Source organism: Rhinatrema bivittatum, chromosome 6 (genome assembly GCF_901001135.1).
Source record: "Rhinatrema bivittatum chromosome 6, aRhiBiv1.1, whole genome shotgun sequence".
NCBI classification, from domain to species: domain Eukaryota; kingdom Metazoa; phylum Chordata; class Amphibia; order Gymnophiona; family Rhinatrematidae; genus Rhinatrema; species Rhinatrema bivittatum.
The window spans coordinates 10,928,521-10,935,696 of NC_042620.1; positions in this window are offsets into that span (position 1 = coordinate 10,928,521).

Consider the following 7,176-nt stretch of genomic DNA (forward strand, 5'->3'; position numbering starts at 1 on the left):
GGAGGTGCAGGGGAGATAGGACCTGAATATGTACACCCTGGAGGAGAAGGAGGTGCAGGGGAGATAGGACCTGAATATGTACACCCTAGAAAAGAAGGAGGTGCAGGGGAGATAGGACCTGAATATGTACATCCTGGAGGAGAGGAGGTGCAGGGGAGATAGGACCTGAATATGTACACCCTGGAGGAGAGGAGGTGCAGGGGAGATAGGACCTGAATATGTACACCCTGGAGGAGAGGAGGTGCAGGGGAGATAGGACCTGAATATGTACACCCTGGAGGAGAAGGAGGTGCAGGGGAGATAGGACCTGAATATGTACACCCTAGAAAAGAAGGAGGTGCAGGGGAGATAGGACCTGAATATGTACATCCTGGAGGAGAGGAGGTGCAGGGGAGATAGGACCTGAATATGTACACCCTGGAGGAGAGGAGGTGCAGGGGAGATAGGACCTGAATATGTACACCCTGGAGGAGAAGGAGGTGCAGGGGAGATAGGATACAGACCTTCAGGTACCTGAAAGGTTTTAGTGATGCACAATCAACGACAAACCTTTTCCTTTGGAAAGAAATCAGTAGAATTAGGGGGTCATGAATTGAAACCCTGGGGAGGGCGGCTCAGAACAAACGACAGGAAATATTTCTTCATGGAGAGGGTGGTGGATGCCTGGAAGGAGGAGGTGGTGATGAAGACCAAAATCTCCTCCAAACTTTGTAATCCCCCTCTGCTTCTGATATGCATAGCACTGCTATTGATCACAAATTGTATCTTAATTACGTTGGTTCACAAACTGAACCTTTTTACGTTCATTCAGTTCACCTGTTAACTGTTGTATGTGTTGTTGTTTTTCTTGTCAACCTTTGTGAAGGCCAGTGCCAAACAACGATATATAAAACCACTTAAATAAAAATACATAAATAAATAAATAAATAAAACTGAAGGAATTCAAAGGGGCGTGAGATAAACACTGAGGATCCATAAAGGCAAGAGGATGGGAATGAGGAAAAGTGTGCATGGGGGTAACTTGCTGGTGTGGTGGTTACTGCCCTTAACCAATAAACCTTCCTACTCTTGATGCAGCTCCATCATTGCTCTCTGCTTCAACAGCAGGGGGGAAAGGGGAATTGGATTCAGACAGCAACTGACGAGGGCCACGACTTCTACGGTTCGGGAACAAATAAACATGGGGTAACTTGCTGATGCACTTTTACTACCCTTAATCATTAAGCCTGATACTTTTGATCCGGCTCCATCATTGCTCTCTGCTTCCACGGCAGGGATTAGGGAAAATTGGATTCGGACAGCATCCGAGGGCCCAGACTTTCACAGTCTGGGAAACCGATAAGCATGGGGGTAACCTGCATGGTAAGGCAGCTACTGGCATAAGCTTGCTGGGCAGACTGGGTGGATCATTTGGTCCTTTTCTGCCATCATTTCTAGGTTTCTATGTATGTGACAAGGGTTTTTGGGGGCTGTTTTATCTTTCTTGTGCATCTTCATGAGCATTTTTTTTTTTTTTACAATGGTAATTTCATAAATGTGAAATAAGAAATAAATAAAGTTTTTAGTGCAGCAACGTATGGAGTGAAAGCCTTACTGTACGGATGGGTGAAGGGAAGGCCTTCGTGCGCCAGCTGACAGAGGGGAGACCTTAATAAACTAATGCATGCAGGGAGGGGACCTTGTGGGTGACAGGAAAACCTCAAAGGTGAGCGTTCAAGGTCTTACCCTCGTTAAAAAGGCTGTCAGCGTGGGTATATTGTGCGGTCGCGTATTGCGCATAATTTTAAAAGGGGCCACATTTATTTATTTTATTTATTTGTTTGTGTTTTTTAATCTTCCGATCATCGTTTGGAACTTCTAATCGGATTACAGTGGAACAGCAAATTCAGCGGCAGGCTTTACATATAACCGAGTGTAATATAAGCTTAGCAGAGAGAGAAGAGTTGGGTATTTAATGAGAATAAGATACACGATTATGAGTTACTATGTGTGTACGTGTATATGCGTGTATGAGCACATGCATACAAATGGAGCGTGTTGGAGGCATGTTTGAGCAGGGTTAGCTCATACGTGTGTAATGAAGTCTTTTAGAAGCGACGTATGTAAGAGCGTCATCTAAATTACGCGTCTCCATTTCTTTCTGTTCATTTACACACGAAGGTGCAAGCTTACGTTTTGATTGTTCACTTGGCATTTGGCGGATTTGTTTCTGCGGGTGAGTGGATACAGGGGGCAGGCTAAGGGGGTCAGAAAGCGTGTACCTTGGACAGACTGGGACCTACTGGGCCAAACTGAGACACACCTGATTCACACAGGAGGGTCAGTGAGAGTGAGGCTGGGATAGACAGGGCTCAAAAGGGAGGTGGGAGTGAGTGTACCTGGGATAGACTGGGCCATACTGGTTTATACTGGGAGTTCCTGGAACAGATTGGGGGATACTGTGGTGGAGATGGCTTTGGTATACTCGTGTCACAGTAGCTGAGGAGAGAGAGGTTACCCTTTACAGAGGGAGAAGGTCAATCACAGGTTCAGTTGCAACAAGGAAGCCATACTGTACCTATACCAGCAGTCGGAGCAGGACCTGCAACCGACCACCCGAAGGGCCACGCCTTGCCAGAACACATCAAGGTCACTACTGCCCTGGCATTTTTGGCCACTGGCATCTCCCAGGCACCTCTAGGGGGGTCACATTTGGAGTAAGCCAGACTGCTGCCTCCATATGTAGTGCTGCTCATTTCCTGGCTTCATTTCTCCAGAAAACACGCTAACTATATACCCTACGCTCAGAGCACACAGCAACAAGAATAAATAATGACTGATTTCTATCAAATAGGACACTTTCCCTCTGTCTTAGGGACTATCGATTGCACTTATGTCCCTATAAGGGCACCAGGGGTAGACGAGGCCCATCTACCACAGCTGCAAGGGTTTCCACTCCTTCAATACGCAGGAGGTCTGCAAAGCCAAGGACATCATCATCGTGGACATTGAGCCCAGGTTTCCAGGATCCTCTCACGATGCCTACAGGCTCTCGCAGTCAGGAATTCATGAGCACTTCCAGGAAGGCTGTGTCACCGGGGGCTGCTTCCAGGTAGAAATGCACTTTATCACTGCTACCACACACCAGCTGAGCTCTTATTATTATCTTCCCTCACATCTAGGTGGACCTGCTATAACCCTGCCCTGTGATCTACCTCACTGCCCAACCTAAGGGCATCCGTAACTGCTCTACTCTGCTTTCACCCTTACAGGTGATAGAGGATATCCACTCCAAACCTGGCTCATGAACCCGCTGGCTAAGTCATAGAACACAGCAGGTGTTTGCTAAAACAGGGACCACTGGCAGACCAAGGCAGTCGTAGAAAGAGCCTTCAGCCTACTCAAAACGCATTTGCGCTGCCTGGACAGATCTGGGGGATGCCTTCTCTACATCCCCTTTAAGGTCTGTGAGATTTTTCTAACCTGCTGCCAGGACCAGAGGCCTGCCTCCTGCAGAGTGACTAGAAGATCATCTAAATGAAGAGGAGGAGGAGAAGGAAGACGAGTCAAGAGGAATTCCTGGAGATTGCATCGCCAAGGTCAATGGCAGGCTATGGAGGAGGAAAGGAACGCTGATACAAAGACATCTTAGAAGGTGGATGTGCATTTCTTTACAGGGTGTGCTCAATGTGATGAATAATATGTCAAACAAAATTACTGCTTCCTTGACCGCCCTCTTTTATGGGGTGAGGGAGGGCACTGTTTCTTGTGTCTGTCCAGTTCTGGCAGTCCTCCACAGCAGTGTTTTGTCACAGCTGATGCTGCCTTTGCAGGGCACAGGATCTAGGGGCAGTGGAGGGGCCTGCAGGGCTCAGAGTCCGGCAGCTGTGACGGGCCTTTCCTCCTCAGCCACCTCTTCCCTTAGAGAGGTGGGGTGCTGCAGGCTGCATGGGCGGAGGTGGTACCATGATGGGCGCTAGTGGAGGCGGAGGTGGGGCAGCCAAGAGGGCAGGTAGAACTCCTGCCTGGGGAGGCTGGTGCGGCACATGCTGGTGGGGGCTGCATCCAGGGAGCCATCATATAGTCTGGAAGTGCTGGGGACTGTGGCTGGCGAGGGGAATCCTTTGCAGCATCTCCTCCACACTGCAGCCTGGGCCTCAGTCGCACAATGAACACTCTCTAGCTCCTGCTGAACACCCTGCATCTCCTGCTGCATGCTCTGCATATCAGTCCTAAGTCCTGCCATCTCCTCCATCAGGCTGGCATTCAGCTGGTTAAGCGCCTGGCCTGCACCTCCTCCTTTTGAGGAGAGATGAGGTCATCTTCTGCGGAGCTGAGCTCCTCCAGGCGGCCTGTAAGCTGCTGGAGATCTGGCATGTTTAAAACGCCCTGCATCTCCTCCTCTGGCTCCTCCATCATGGGCTGGCACTGCTGAGATGCTGGGTGCTCCTAGGAGGCTGCACCTGAGAGTGTCGCCTTGCTTGGTGGTGGCCACTGGGTCCTGGTTCACCTCAATTCTCAGATGACTGATCCCCTGTGAAAAGGAAGGGTGTACATACTTTCAGTATACATGCAATGTGACTTGTTCTCTTCACAGTCACTGGAGTTTTCTCTCTGCCTACCAGAACAGCCCCCTGGGCTCATATTTATCACCTCCAGCTGTATTGCAAACAATATAAAATGCATTTCCATGTGCCTATTGCTGGTATGATTGCCCACAGTAGAGCAGAAGTTTCTTCAGACCTAGCCTGTCAGCTCTCAGCATTGCGACAGTATGCAATGGATGTGCAGCACTCTTCCACTGGCTGGAGTGCCTTCATTGAGTGGTAATATAGGGATGGTATCTTAAAAGTGGAGGCTCTGAGCAGAGTTAAAGAGAAGATATGTAGGTAAGGACTTATGGGAAGTGTAGAGTGCACACAGAATGAGGATGCAAATATCCCAGGATGAAGTGTATAGGGAGGTGCCACAGATAGGGCATCCATGCCTGGGAACGCTCATCAGATCTGAAGCCTGATTCCACTCCAAGCAGCCCTAGACTGAAAGGAGAGTGAACATAACATAGCAGCTCATGATCAATGTTAACTCTCACATACTGTGATTGGAAGTGGTACCAGTCCCAAAGACCGACCAGTGTAATGGGCCTGCAGGTGACAAGACAAAGGGATATTGTTATTTCTGTGTGAATGCAGATCCTATGGCTAGTCAGAAAAGTTTCTGGATTAGACAATCGATTATAACTGCATTACATAAAGATTCATTTTTTCAATGATAGGCCTGGTGTGCTGAGTGTTTCATAGCAGGGAATGTCGAAGGAGCAGGAGAACTCTCAGTGCTCACTCTGCTTTCCCCCCATGTCCAGGACCCCAGGGAGGTCATGAGGCTTAGGGTGCAACATGGCCCTTCCTGCGTGCCCAAGGGCCCAGGATCTTCACTGGATGAGGAGCATGTATGAAAATGTATGTGCGTCATCTGATGTACCTACAAAAAATGCTGGCCTTCACGTTGAGTGGCAACCAAATGGCCAAACCCTCCCACAGCTGCATTCGAGATGGCACTCGGCACTATTCGTTCTTCTTTGGCGAAGGTGGCCTGGCTGGCAGGGCTCTCAGCTTTCATCCTGGCCTGCATCTTCTTGACACGGTTTCAGAAGTCCCATCACTTGTGGCTCAAGATGTTCACACTGCGGATGTTGTGATAGACCACATTCAGCCTGTGGCGGATCTTCTCCCACAGCTCACTCTCCTGAACTGGAGGCCATACAGGAGATGCAGGACCTCCATTACCTGATGGACAAGAAGATCCACCTCACGAATTAGGAAACTCGGCTTTCTTACTACTGCACTCCATTGGGACATAGTGCAAGCAAAAGGAAATGCACCGGGAGCCAACCCTTTACAGCCCCATTCACGTGTTTATTGCAGATATTTGTGTGAAAAAAGGGATGGGGTATATACAAGTAAATATTACATTCTGGTTGGTGGGCAGGAGAAGAAGATATAACTGCGATGGAGAAGGTACAGAGAAGAGCTACCAAAATGATAAGGGAATGGAACAGCTTCTCTATGAGGAAAGGCTGAAGAGGTTAGGACTTTTCAGCTTGGAGAAGAGACGACTGAGGGGGGATATACACATACACACGCAGATCCCCAGGCATGCACACATTCATTCTCTCTCTCTCTTTCTCTCTCTCTCTCTCACACACACACACACAGATCCCCAAGCATGCACACATTCATTCTCTCTCTTTTTCTCTCTCACACACACACACACACACACATACACATACACACACAGATCCCCAGGCATGCACACATTCATTCCCTCTCTCTCTCTTTCTCTCTCTCACACACACAGATCCCAAGGCATGCACATCTTCATTCTCTCTCTCTCACACGCACACACACACACACACTCCCAGGCAGGCTTCTATTCATCCTCACACACGCACACAAAGACCCCCAGGCAGGCACCCAATCATTCTCTCACACACATACACAAACCCCCAGGAAGGCTTCTATTCATTCTCACACTGCTCCCCTCACCCCCCCCCCCCCCCCCAGGAATTCAAGTATTCATTCACACACGCAGACCCCAGGTAAGCACCCATTCATTCATACACACACACACACAGAGGCAGACTCCAATTCATACACATACATACACTGAAGGTCGATTCCCCCTCTCTTTCTTTTGCCTACAGCCTCAGAGTGTCTCTCATTCCTCTGCTGCTACTGTCACTGAAGCCGCGTGGCTATTGGGGAGGTGCCGATTGCTGCTACTGGCCCTGAAGCCCATTCTGCTGCCTCCTCTGTGCTGGCGCTGTGGTTTTAAAAATTGGCGGGGCTGAAGTTCCTCCCTGCTGATCTCATGTGTTGTGAGAGAAAGTGCTACTCTCCCGAGTTTCCATACCCTGGGCCGGCACACATGATGGGAAGGGCACACTTCTCTGTTCATCCACCAGTGGGATGAGGTCTACAGGAGGGCGCATGGCCTCTCTTCCTGTTTTTCAGCCGCCGGTGGGATGGGATCCACCGGTGGCCGAATGGGCCTCCCTATGTTAGACATCAGCGCCCCCCTATGGCTCTGCGTCTTGGGGTATCAGCTCCCCCAGCCCTCTCAATACGCCACTGGGATGACTTCCTCCTCATTGGCTGCGGTGAGTCTGATGAGGGCGCACAGCACGACCGTGATGGC